Here is a 12,951-nt window from a genome sequence, read left to right as displayed (position 1 = left end):
GGAGCCATGGTATTTGTTTCTCTAGTAGGTAAGAAGGCAATAGCAGATCTATCTTCTTCCACATTTCTAGCGTATTATATAGCATCTTTGTAATAGTTGAGCCAAAGCCAGCACTACAGCCAGTGAAAGGCAGCTCCACTGTCACACCTTACCTTACAGTGCATATATATTGTTAGGGCGCAAAGTCTTCACAGGAAAAAGTAACATTTTACTATGTTTCTCAGAAATAATGTTAGACGTGAATAGAGAACGAGATAACCCAACTGATGATATTTCTCTACTCAATACCTAACTGAAAGGCAGAACCCTACTGAACAGGGAGCAATCCTAGCTATGGTATGATGCCCATTTAAAGCAAATCATACAGCGTGGTAAGTTACAGTTGAGGAGCTGTTCTTTCATTCATGGGCTCCAGCGTGTGAATAAAATTAAGGAAAAAGAAGGTGTGAGTTTCACATCTGTTCTTCATGTGTGTAAAACGTTAACAATTCACTTTTATTGTATGTGAGAAGTGTTTTCCTTCACAAGCATACCTAGCGTACTGGATGTCTCTGAGCACTAACAACCGAAGAGGTTATGCACCACCTGCATCTGCAAATTCGAGGCCCAGACCCCTTACAGAGGGCCACCTACAACCAGGGTGTCTAACAACCAAGCAGGCTATGTGCTCCTGTTCTGCTTATGGGAGCGACAGATGGCCTCTGTGTGCCTCCTCCAGTTTGCTGGAGGCTGTCTCGGTCCAGCATGCCCAGGCTGTGCCGTACCGAATATTTGTCTCCCATCCCTCGGGGGCAGGCTCAAAGGTGGGATGGCGGATGTCCATTTTATCCTCTGGAAAATGGACAGTAAAGGCAGCAAAACTGGGAGCCACTGGGGGGAAGGCCGACGATGGGGCACCTGTCCTTCCCCCTCTGATGAGGGGGGAAAGAGGTCCCAGCACAGGCACTAACCGGGGATATTGCAATAGGCGCTTCCGTAGGCCTGGCATGCAGTAGTGATTGGCAAGAAATCTTTCCTCAGCAATATTTTTCTCCTAATTAAGCATAATTGATAGCTTTGGACTTTGTTTGGGGTGCATTTTTTTTCCTTTCATTAGCAAGGGAAGATATATTCCAGGTAACAACTGGACAGTAAAATGCGAGTAGACAACACAGGTTTTACCAAGAGCACCTGTCAGTCGGTATTTCACAGACAGCATCGCCGCGGGGGGTGGAGGAAAAAAAGAGTTGCGTTGTTTTCCTTTTCGGTGGTCCGGGCCTCACCGGTGCACCTTCTCCACAGCGATTCCCCCGATGATCCACGTCGGCGCCGCAGCTCTCCCCGGCCCTCCCGCCCGCCTCACCTCAGCGCGTCCCTAAGCCCTGCGGAGCAGAACAAACCCGCACTTGCTCGAGCGCGGGGCGGCAGCGGGCTCCCCGGCCTCGCACCCCGTCGCCCCCGGCCCCGGGGCTGCCTGGCCCGGCGCCCGCCCGCCGCCCGCGCTCTCCCCTCAGGGGCGGGCCCGCGCCGGCCCCGCGCACCTCCCCCGCCGCCCTCCCCTTCTTCCGCTCCGGCCCTGGCTCCCGCCGGAGGCGGGGCGGCGGGGGAGGGCCGTGTCCCGGCCCGGGGAGGGGAGAGTGAGGGGCGCGGGCCGCAGGCCGGGGCAAGGTGCTCCGCCGGGCCGGGCCGGGCCCTGCCCGCCCGCCTCCCGCTGCCGCCGAGAGAGGCCGCCCGCGCGCGTCGCCTAGTGCGCTCTGCGCCCTCCCGCGCTGGAAATAAAGGGGGGGAGGGCGCGGCGCGGCGGGGGAGGGGGCGCCCCGCGCCGGCCCGAGGGTCGCCGACGGGCGGGGGGCGGGCGGGAGCGCGGCCTCGTATGTAGGAGCGGCTGGGAGCGGTCCTTGTATCTGCACCAGGATGGCCGAGTGGTTAAGGCGTTGGACTTAAGATCCAATGGACGTATGTCCGCGTGGGTTCGAACCCCACTCCTGGTAGGTGCCGTTTTTTTTCCGGAGCTCCTCACATTGCCGGGGAGGGCGCGGTGCTCAGGCGGAGGCGCGACCGGCTCGGCCCCAGGGAGCCGGGAGGCAACGAGGGGCGGGGAGCGGCGCTGGGGGCGGCGGCCGGCACCTCGCCTGCGGGGCAGCTGCGCGGGGCTGCCGGCGAGGGCGGTGTGAGCCGGAGGAAGCTGAAGTGGGCCCGTCCGCCCCGCCTGGCCGGCTCTGCTGGGCCGCCGGGCGCTGCTCTGGACACCGTAACTTCAGCTTAAAGTTGGTTTCACACCTCAATTTTGAAGAGCTTTTTTATATATCTATTTCTTCTGCGTGTCTTTCGCAGGCCGCTCGGGCCTGGGCCTCGGTGGCCACCGCGGGTGTCACAGCCACGGCAGCGTGTGTTGTCCCCGGCGGCGGGGCGGGGCGGAGGGCAGGGGGTGACGGGCGTCCCCGGGGCACCGGGCAGAGGGCCCTCCCGGCCTTGCCGCACAGCGAAGGCTCCCGGGCGCTTGGCCGGAGCCCAAGGAAAGGCAGCCCGGCGGAGGCCCACGGTGGCGGGTGCCGCAGCTCCCCTCAGCGGGACGAGATGCCGCCCTCCGGTTTTTGTTTCCGTAGTTCACGCCAGTTCCCCACAGAAGTGCCTGACAAGGGAGCTGCGCCTAAAAATCACGATACCTAAAAATCACATCGCCAATAGTCCTCTGAAGGCGTAGCCGCCCCGTTTGGCAGGGAGCAGTAGGACCGTCGCTCTGGGGGCGGGTGGCAGGCTGGGTGGAGGTTAGCCCTCCAGCTTCGTCGAGCCCAGGGGGTGACTTTGTTTCTCTAAAGCGTAATTTAGGTATTTTTTGTGTAGATTTTATTTTTTTCCAGTTTCAAGCACTTCGAATACTTTGAAGGCTGTATGACAACCTGTCACTGTGCTTCTACACGATGAAAGTGAGGGTAAGTATGGCCTGCGCTGGGGTACGGGGTGAGGGTGCGAAGGATGTCTGGGGGTGTGGAGCCTGCTGAGGTGTCCTTGGCTGACCCCGGAGGGTGGAGGGAAGGCAAACACCGCTTCTGCGGGAATGGTCCCTACTGCTGGCTGTACCCTAAACTGTGCCAGGGGTTCAGCTAAAAGTTCAGGGGAATGAGTGAGCAGGATTTTCAGACTAACCTCCTGGCTTTGTTTTGTTTAGCAGGACAGATGTAGCAGATGTTGTACATGTTGCAATGTTTAATTTGCTATAGCATGGTTTTGTTGTTTGGGTTTTTTTGGTTTTTGACAGGGTAGTGTCATTGTGTTCTAGTATATTGAAAGCGCAGGCAATACAAATCAAGCGCAGACTGACACATTTTAAAATATTAGTGTTTGCTAGAGCATCCTGGTCGAATTCTAATACAGGTAAATATAGTTGTTCTTAGCCACCCTGTTCCCGATAATTTGACCTGAAAAATGATTCTAAACTTTCAGTCCAAATATATCATGTGATGATACAGACTAAATAAAGGATAAACTCTCAAGAGAGCGATAACAACTCATGGGCCTTCAATGCAATATGAAATAGAAGGTGAAATATTTCAGACAGGATATTTTATTACCTGCTACATGAGATGATCTGGCATCACAAATGTGGACATGGTATAAACACAGAAATATGATAGTCAAGAGGGAGTTATGGAGAGAAGTGTGGTCTGGTGGTGAGTTTCTAGGAAATGCAAGTACGTATATTGTCTTTTTTGACTGTTCCCACAGTTAAATTGTAAATGCAAAACATACCACACTTTCTAGAACTGTTCATTAAAAAGCAGTACTGCCAGGTTCAAATGTTTTATTAAGTATACGTTCGTTCTATTCTTCATTAAAGAACAAATTAGTAAAAATGGGTGCCTGTTTGAATGTACATTTTACCTGTAATGTTGTAATGGAAAAACGCTGCCCTTGGAAACCCACATCTTTGCATACAAATTGTGTAATCCTGCTTATGTGTTTATTTACGAGCATGTTTGTACATACAATAAATGTTCATGTAGATTTTGTGGATGCAGTGCTGATCTTGATGAAAAGTTGGTCCCAGCTATGTCAGTTACAGGATGAATTAGTGGCAGCTATTCAGCATTGTGAGAAAGAAAAAAGAAAAGTAAAAATAATCAGAGTTTTTCCAAGAACAGTAATCACTGACCAAAAAAAAAAAAAGCAGTTTTTATGATAAAGCAATATAGAAAACTGGAGTTCTTGGTCAGAAATGCTTCTGTTAGAGGCACAGCCCTTTCCTTGAGAGATTTCTTTTGCAGAGAACTTCCTTCAGTCCTTTGGTGAAACTGTTCCCTGCTTTTTATAATGGCTTGTTAGAACACATGCAGATCTGGAATGGAACAGAAGATTTTTGAACCTTTCCTGCTCTCAAGAAATATCCATAAAATCTACTGGCAACAAGTATGTCTCAACCCCTTCCTACACTTCTCCATAAAGAAAAGGATAATCTGCTGGGGTTATTGGTTTCTATTTTAGGTGAAGTGGCAGGGTGGTGTAATGTGTTTCAGCCCTGGAGCTGACCATGATTTTGATTTAAGATTTTTATTTTATTGAGCAGGTATTTTTCTTTGTTTGTTTTTAATAGCTTCCTCATTACACCCTCATGATTTGTTGGTGGTTGCCTTTGCAATTTGACATTCTTACGTGCACTTGTTATACTCTGGCCTTTAGTTCAAACAATGTGTCTTTCCATTGGACTCCATTCGTGGATGAGTTGTTTTTCTAAAAAGATCATTATCTGTACGATCCTTGCCTCATTTGTTGAACAAATTGGAAAAAGTATAGTGACTAATGCTAGAAACTGGAATAAAAAAAGAGCTTCGTATGCAGACAGTTGAATGCTGCCCTGATGAACCAGGAGTGTTTCTTTTGCCACTGCATATTTCCTGTCTGATTCTTCATAAGCGATCAGTTGCTTTCATGTTCCTTATTTTGTGGTATCCATCTTGAGAACCTCAGTCTGATTTGCAGAGAGGCAGAGCTTTCACAAACACAGATGAAATCAATGTTATCACATGTATTTTAAGCAGTCTCTGAAAAAATTCATATTATAAGTCTCTGAGCAGTCAAAGTTATTGGAGATATTTGAAATTAATCTTTCCATACATCAATTTCCCATTGTGTAAAATAGAGATAATAGAAATACATCATCTGCAAAATGGGCTGCTATAAAGTAAATTCATTCTTGTTTGTGAAGAATTCAGGTAGACACTTACGTAGTCTGGTCATGTTAGACAAGCCTGTGAGTAGAATATCAATGAATTCGGAAAATAACATTAAATAAATAAGATATGGAGCCACACTTTGAGCTGTGAAGACCTTGCAAAGTATTGAACAACTGGTTAGCCAGCAAGCACCGCATGATGTGTGTTGAACAAGGTGGGAGTCTGTCCTGGTTTTGGCTGGGATAGAGTTAATTTTCTTCTTAATAGCTGGTACAGTGCTGTGTTTTGGACTTAGTATGAGAATAATGTTGGTAGCACACTGATGGTTTAGTTGTTGCTAAGTAGTGCTTGCACTAGTCAAGGACTTGGCAGCTTCCCATGCTTGGCCAAGGTGCACAAGAAGCTGTGAGGGAACACAGCCAGGACAGCTGACCCCAACTGGCCAAAGGGCTATTCCATACCATATGACGTCATGCTCAGCATATAAGGCTGGGGGAAGGAAAAAGGAAGGGGGGGATGTTTGGAGTGATGGCGTTTGTCTTCCCAAGTCACCTTTATGCGTGATGGAGCCCTGCTTTCCTGGAGATGGCTGAACACCTGCCTGCCGATGGGAAGCAGTGAATGAATTCCTTGGTTTGCTTTGCTTGCGTGCACAGCTTTTGCTTTACCTATTAAACTGTCTTTATCTCAACCCATGAGTTTTCTCACTTTTACTCTCCCAATTCTCTCCCCCATCCCACTCCGGGGGAGTGAGCAAGTGGCTGTGTGGTGCTTAGTTGCTGGCTGGGGTTAAAGCACGACAGAGTCTTATTGGAAAACAGCAAGCCATAGTTTAACTCAAAATTGTGTCTCACTTCATAAACAGAAGGGGATCAAATCAATAAGAAGGCAACCTATTGGTGAAATATTATTTAGGTGATGTTTCAGTACAGTTTAATCCTTTTTAAAAACTTTCAGCAGCTTTTTTTTCAGTTACATCGTAGCGTGTGATGGAAGCATATTGTTTGTTACTTCAGTTAAACCATTTTCCATCATTTCTGGTGATCAGTATCTCATATTGAGGAAGAAGATGTAAAAAGGCAGACTAATTCTTACTGCAGACTAATTTAAAGTCCAGTCTCTTATGTTAGCGGGAGTAACTGCATGTAAAGTGCTTGGTAATTCTTGAATTGTTCTCATTTGGGGGCCTGTGTGGTAAAAAAAGAGAGGTAGACTATGTTCTGGATTCTTGTCATTCTTAGGATGCTTGTTCAAAGATTACCACTATATAGTATAGACAGTTGTGTCAATGTTTATACATGTGTCTTTATACAGGTTCATTTTCAACAGCTGCTGGGCTGTTCATCTGCTGACTGCGTCTGATCTTACCTGAGGTTTCTTACAATCATTTCTGTTGGACTCAACAGCCACAGCAACCAAGTGTCATTAGCAACGTTAGCTAATTCTGCCTCCTTCTCCAGGGCATTACAACACACACTCCCAAACAGATCCTTGCAACCTTTTATTGCTTAACTATTTTTCTTGGTTTTGATGAGGAAAAATAAGAGATTTTCTGCTAGGTTAGTTCAATCCAAGCAGCAAACCCTGGGGAATCGCACTGTGGTGGTACGGGGAGCTTGGCCACCCTGACGGCAGCATTGATAGAACGGAACAAGGATCTGCATATCACTTACTGCAGCGCAAAGCCCCACAATTTATTTAAAGTGCTGATGGAGGTAGGTTTACTCTTATGACTGACAGATGAGCCCTGCAAGTCTTGCCATGGTTACTTAAAGCATCGTCACCCCCCGCATTACCCTGAGTGTTGTTCTCCCAGCGTTAGGATAGCCTAACATAGTTATCAGACGATACCAGGTGCCCACCCTTCAGCTGCTCCAGTTAGTGTCTGGCATTTTAGCTCAAAGCCAGCTTCACTGGCAGAGCAAAGGGCAGTAGCTTTGCACTGGAGTAAAGGGCTGTGGGCACGCATTCCCTTTAGCCAGTTCTTCTCAGCAGGAGGAACCTACGCAGGTGGTAACACTTTACATCAGCACAGCATTATTACCAAAGGATATTTCTGAAAGTGTTAAAAGGCTGGTGCATTAGATCTGTGCATTAGATCACCTCCAGTTTGGGAACATTTTCTTGTGCTGGCTTTGCTATGGTGCCAGTAGCCTCTGGAAAAAGGACAGAGCAGCTGATCATAATTTACATGACAGTAGCAAGGTTCAGCAGAGCACCTCCTAAATGAGGGGCCCTGAATGCCCTGAAATGAAGGCAGCATAATGCAGAACATTGTAGCTAAGATCTCTAGGATCTTAGAGCAAGGGCTTAAAGCCTGCTAACATGCATTTTTCTGGGATTTTTTTGGTTGCGTTAAACTTACCTGAATGAATTGATTCTTTCTTCTTGCCAGGGGGGAGCTTTTGTCTGAAGGCCATAGAAAATGTGCACACTCTTCTGGAGATGGTGTTCTTACATGTGCAATTACAAAAATACCTTCCTTTCTCTAATGATTTTAGGAGAAGAATGCACTTTCCAGATTCCTTCATTTTCCTTGATTGCTCCTTCTCCTTCACCATCTGCCCGACTGTGCCCTTCTTTCTGCGTTGGAAGTGCTACAGGATCTTTCCTTCAGACCTCATCTGTCTCATTTTTAAGTGTTTGCTGAAGTGGTTCATGCAATTCTTGGCAAGAGATTGCTCCCTGACCATGTGACTTGGTGGATTTGCGACACTTGTCTCTTGCTGTTTCATCATGTGGTGCAAACTTTTTCAGACGAGAGTGAAATCACTGGTGGGAAGTATGGACTGCATTAATGAGTTCTGCTTTGCAGCTAATCCATGTTTAATGATTGACGTGCATATGTATTTTAGTTTCACTTGTCCTGTCTTATATCTCTGTTGCTGTTTTCTGTCACACTCCCACCTTTTGCTTTTTATGTGCAGACCAAGAAACAGATCCAGCTGCTCTAGCAGTTAGCTGCTGCTGAAAGAGGCAGAGATGCTGTCTTTCCCCTGCCCTGGCTGTACTGCACAGTCCCACCGCTTCCCTCTTGCGTCCCTCAGTCTTTGATTGTCAAGTAATACGTAACAAACAAACCAATTCATTTCATGTTACTTGGATCTAAAATTAATCTCTGAGCTTATCTCATTATAGAAATTTTTCTGTGAAGAAATGAGGAATTGGAGACCATTTCTTACGTGTTTCAGGCTCCCTTACATAGACAATACAGATCCACTGACTGGTTTTATTTATCACAGAATGGCAGTGGCTGGAAGGCCCCTCTGGAGATTGTCTAGTCCACCCCCCAGCTCAGAGCAGGGTCAGCTTGAATAGTTGGGTTTTGAATATCTCCAAGGATGAAGACTCCAAGACCTCTCTGGGCAACCCATGCCAGTGTTTGACCGCCCTTACAATAAAAAAAGTTTTTTCTAATGTCTTAAAAATAAGTGTTTTCTTGTGTTTAAGTTATTTTCTTATGTTTAAGTTTATCTCAAACTTACAGATCTGTCTGCTTGTAAATCTTAAATGATTGTATGTTTTCTCTGTGCTTAGATTTTTGTTCCTAATATCCCAAGATTAAAGGAAGGAGCTACAAATGCCACAACACATACGAGGAGACCCACTGGATACATGGGTTTGATGCCATGGACATTTTACTCAGAGCTCTATTGAGAGAAGAACAAAAACCCTGCAAAGATCTAAGCAGGTGCTTCATTTTAGATACTGAAAGCAATTCTTCGAACTTTTTTTTGTCTAAATAAAGACCAAGGGAGTGCGATACTTTGTTTATAAATAGTACAGTTAGTTTCCTGTAAGAAATGAGCACCTGTGTCTGGCCTGAGTTTATTGAAAGCCAGAGTCCTGTTGGAGCATTACTCATTGGAAGACCATGGCGGTATCACGATTAAAGTTCATGATCTGCAGGTTAGACTACTGTAATTTGATCCGAGTTTTCCTTTAAAGTGGTCTGGGAGCTATAGCGTTAACAAATGACATCTGTCTATTGAGTTGAGGGAAGGTAATGCAACTGATAGCGCTCGCCTTCTTCCAGTGCTATTGTCTGGCAACCCAATAACTGCAGGTAAAAATTCTTATTCCTGTGTTAGTAGTCTCCTTCCTGAACAATCCTTGCTTGCTGGCTGTGGCTAATTATTCCTCATCCTAGATCCAGAGGCTGCCTCTGAATGAGGAGTTGGAAAGAGTCAACATAGTTCAGAAATCCCATTTATGTAATGCTTTCCAAATCCTTTTGTTACTACATTCAGAACAGAAATAATCAATTTATTTAATTATTATGACTTCTATCTTTTATCGTAATATTTTGGATTATTTCTTATTGTTTTGCAGGATGCTTTGCTTTGCTGTGAGAGTAGCTGATTTCTTGGCTAAATGTGGTTTTAATTTTTATGTAGCTAGCTTAATAGCCATGGCTTCCACAATCTGTATTTTGATAGCACTATGACAGTGCTGGTTATATCTATGCCAGTTAACAAATTCTGTAGTGTTCTGTGACTGAAAACAGACTGAGACATGCCCAACCTGTTGTACTGCATTCATTCGGGTGACCTGCCCCAAAAGTTATTTGACACATCAGTAAAGAAGAAATACTGAAAGCAACTGGATCCAGTTTTTGTGATGTCTCTGCCTGCCCAGCCCCTCTGAACAAAATACTTTTCTACAAAAAAGCATTATTGGGTAGGATGAGAATTATATGGTATGAATGCATGGGTCAAATTTCTTTAGGAGGAGAAAGCAGTTAATGCCTCCCAATAGACAGTACAGAGAGACATCATGGATGAGATGAGGTTTCTGCTCTGTATGAAATTATTGGGGAGAGAGCTCAGCCATCAACACAAGAAAAAGGACCTGTATGACAAAGAAGGTAGGGTGACTGTAACAAACTTGAGAGTGTTATGAAACATGAGATAAGAATGGGGTGGGATTGGGCATCTCAGAACCGTCATTAAAATGCTCTAAAAACAAAAGTTGTTGTGGTTAGAGGTTCTTTTCTTATGCCTGTTTCTGTTGCTTTTCTTGGTAAGTTGTCTCAAAGAGGGGTTTAAGTAGACTTTCAGGGTGCTCCTGTTTTAGGTTGGGCTCTGCAGAGAATGTTTCAGGAGATCTTTAGGTGCCTGGTGGTACCCACGGCCCCCAAAAGGAGCCTCTATGGGTCCTTTAGAGCCAGATTTAGAGACAATGCTTCATATTCACCTGGAAGTCCTTAACAGCCTCGTCTCCATAGCCAGGAATGGGCCTAGATTGTAATGTTAACTATCTCAGAATGTTGTTTTATTTTTTTAACAAAAATTATTATACGAAGGTAATCTTAACTGTCAAACTGGGATGTGTGTACTTTGCATTGTACATTGTTTCCTTTTATGTACTCTTTGTCATTAACAGCCTTGGCGTGACTGCTTCCCAGGTAGTAAATATATTCTGGCATAATTGAAGCAGTTCCACTTCCTTTGCAGGCAAAACCTCGGAGACGGTGTCTCTGGAGGGAGACGTTGGAACTGACCGAGAAGTTGCCAACTGCTATTTATCTGTTAACCAGTGTGTCAGGTACCATCTTTCTAAATCATCATCGCTGACCACCTCTGTATTAACATTTACAGTGACCTGCTCTGGTCCATAGGTCATTAGTTTGGCAATTGTAAAAACTGAGTTTTAAAACAATGACTGTATTCTTTTCATCTTATTTTTTAGCCCATTATATATGTTTAGCTAAAAAAAAGGAGTCGGAGAAAGCAATTTGAGGACTTGTGATTCATCTGTGTGAAAATCCATGTAAACCAGTATAACTTAGTTAATTCTTAACAAGGTAGCTGACTTCCCTTAGCAAGGTATCCATATGGGATGCACTTCCGAGCATATACCCAATTGACTTTGCTGCTGCAGCCAATGTTTATGGACATAAGTTCGTGGATCCTGATCCTGTTGCTGCCACTGTGTAAGCAGATTGTTTATCACTGAAGTTTTGGACAGGCACAGAAGCCTGCTTGTATAACTAAAATTGTAGCATCTGCACAGTAGTTATACACTTAAAATTACTGTGCCTCAGCGTCACCTCCCTCTATTGATCTTCAAACCAGCACAAAATGAACTTGAAAAGCAGTTCAGGCAAAAATTTCGTTAAAGCCCATAAAGATGCTGCGGGGTTTCTAGTGCAAGGGCAGGACTATGATATTTTTCCTATCTCATAGGAATATTGTAAGAAGCATCTTAATATTATGTGATGGGAAGCGACATAAATCTATATGGATAAAATGAAATTATGCATAAGCAGTTAGCCTCTGCAGAAGAAGAGACATAGTTTGTAAACTCTTTGGAAAGCCTTTCTCCCATGCCACCAAATCATTTAAATCACAGAGTATTCTTTGGGGAATATTAGAGCTGCAAAAACTAGCCTGGCCATAATTTTATGTAAGGGATAAATTAAATACAACTATTAACTCTTGACTGTTTGGAAAATAAAGGTCCAGTTTGCATTAACAAGGTTGAACTGAGTGGTTTCTTTTGGAAAAACACTTGGATCCTTTTCTCTACATTTTACGAAATAATGTGTAGTGTTTCATGTGGTTGCTGCATTCTATATTTGAGCCTTTATTTGAAAAAAGATTCAGGGATAATAAATTCTAGTACAAATATTTGGAGAATACCTTGTTTATTTCCAGGACAAATATTATTAAATAGATTTGAAAGAGAACCATCCAAAGATGAATTTTACGAGTAACAGAAAAACTTGCTAAAAGGAGTGCTTCTCATCAAGCATAACCATACTGCCCAAACAGGTGCTATTTAGTGAGATGACTGATGTTAAATCTAGCCATAAGAAACTTGTATTCCTCAGTCACTCAGATGGACTGTAGATTTGACAACTTTATTTATTATAAAGTCTTTTAGGAGTGAAATAGTATTCCACGTTGGTTCCTTCTCATGTGTTGTGCTAAGCGGCAGTGTCCATTTTATAAGTGGCTACTGCAAATCAAAATGAGCCCGGAAAAGAGACTGGTTTGTACCCAGCCTCCCAGTCAGGGCTGGCTACGAAAGCACTGCATTGCTGTGGGGGAAGGATTCTTTTGGGTGATGGCTGTGCAGGGGCAGCGAAACAGCACTGCTGCCAGAGCCTGGTGCAGAGCAGCTGGGACCCCTTCCTGGGGCCATAGGGCCTGCGGTGGCCCCACCGGGCTATGGGGCCTGGGGGGTACCTGTGCAAGCCACTGATCCTGGACTGCGTCCTTCAAAGCGGCATCGCAGCGCTTTCCACCTCCTCTTCTTGTCCCATGCTCTGTACACCTAGGAATTGCAGCAGGGAGTTTAGTTCCTTGAGGACGGTGGGGGGAAAAAAAGAAAAAAAAGTGGTTGGGGGAAAACAGGTTGTTTGTGGCAAGGCGGTGTCAGGCTTCCCAGGGGGCAGGAGCCCTGAAATACCACCTGCTCTTTGAAAGCCTAATGGAAGTCTCCTGCTGCAGCCTGCCGGGGAAGCAGCAGGTGGGTGGGCAAGCGATGCTCAGCCCCTGGCAAGGGCAGGGCCCACCGCTGCCCTCCTGGGGTAAAAGGAGATCGGTGCGGGCTGGCCAAGGTGGGGAAAGGTCAGGCTCTGAGTGGGCGAACAAATCCATGTCCCGCACCACTTCTGAGAGGGGATCCTTCTCTTCCCCATTGCTTTCTTTGCCTTTCAAAGGATTGATGTATCCTTTCTGACACCGTGTAGTAAACCCCAAATTTAGTCTATAGGTGCGGAGACAACTTTTGAAAGGAGTGAAGTGGCTTACAGTCAGCAATGCTCCTCCACAGGTACACCGATTCCTGTATA

At 45.5% G+C, this 12,951-nt stretch overlaps 1 long non-coding RNA gene and 1 other non-coding gene across 7 annotated transcripts; both read left to right on the top strand.

Annotated features, from left to right (window-relative positions):
• Positions 1-1,565: 1,565 nt before the first annotated feature.
• LOC142080572 (uncharacterized) lies at positions 1,566-11,630 on the top strand. Of its 6 annotated transcripts, none has more exons than XR_012673040.1 (4): positions 1,566-1,967; positions 2,824-6,865; positions 8,688-8,841; positions 10,607-11,630. It is a non-coding gene; the product is annotated as an uncharacterized LOC142080572 (long non-coding RNA). The 6 variants fall into 6 exon arrangements; XR_012673044.1 differs by having other exon boundaries at positions 1,574-1,967; positions 2,824-4,386; XR_012673041.1 differs by lacking the exons at positions 8,688-8,841; positions 10,607-11,630 and having other exon boundaries at positions 1,571-1,967; positions 2,824-3,671; positions 4,211-8,678.
• On the top strand, positions 1,888-1,970 carry TRNAL-UAA (transfer RNA leucine (anticodon UAA)). Its single transcript has one exon. It is a non-coding gene; the product is annotated as a tRNA-Leu (tRNA).
• Positions 11,631-12,951: the final 1,321 nt, after the last annotated feature.

The sequence above is a fragment of the Calonectris borealis genome, chromosome 3, assembly GCF_964195595.1.
Source record: "Calonectris borealis chromosome 3, bCalBor7.hap1.2, whole genome shotgun sequence".
Classification (NCBI taxonomy): Eukaryota; Metazoa; Chordata; class Aves; order Procellariiformes; family Procellariidae; genus Calonectris; species Calonectris borealis.
This window is presented reverse-complemented; position numbering and strand designations above follow the sequence as displayed.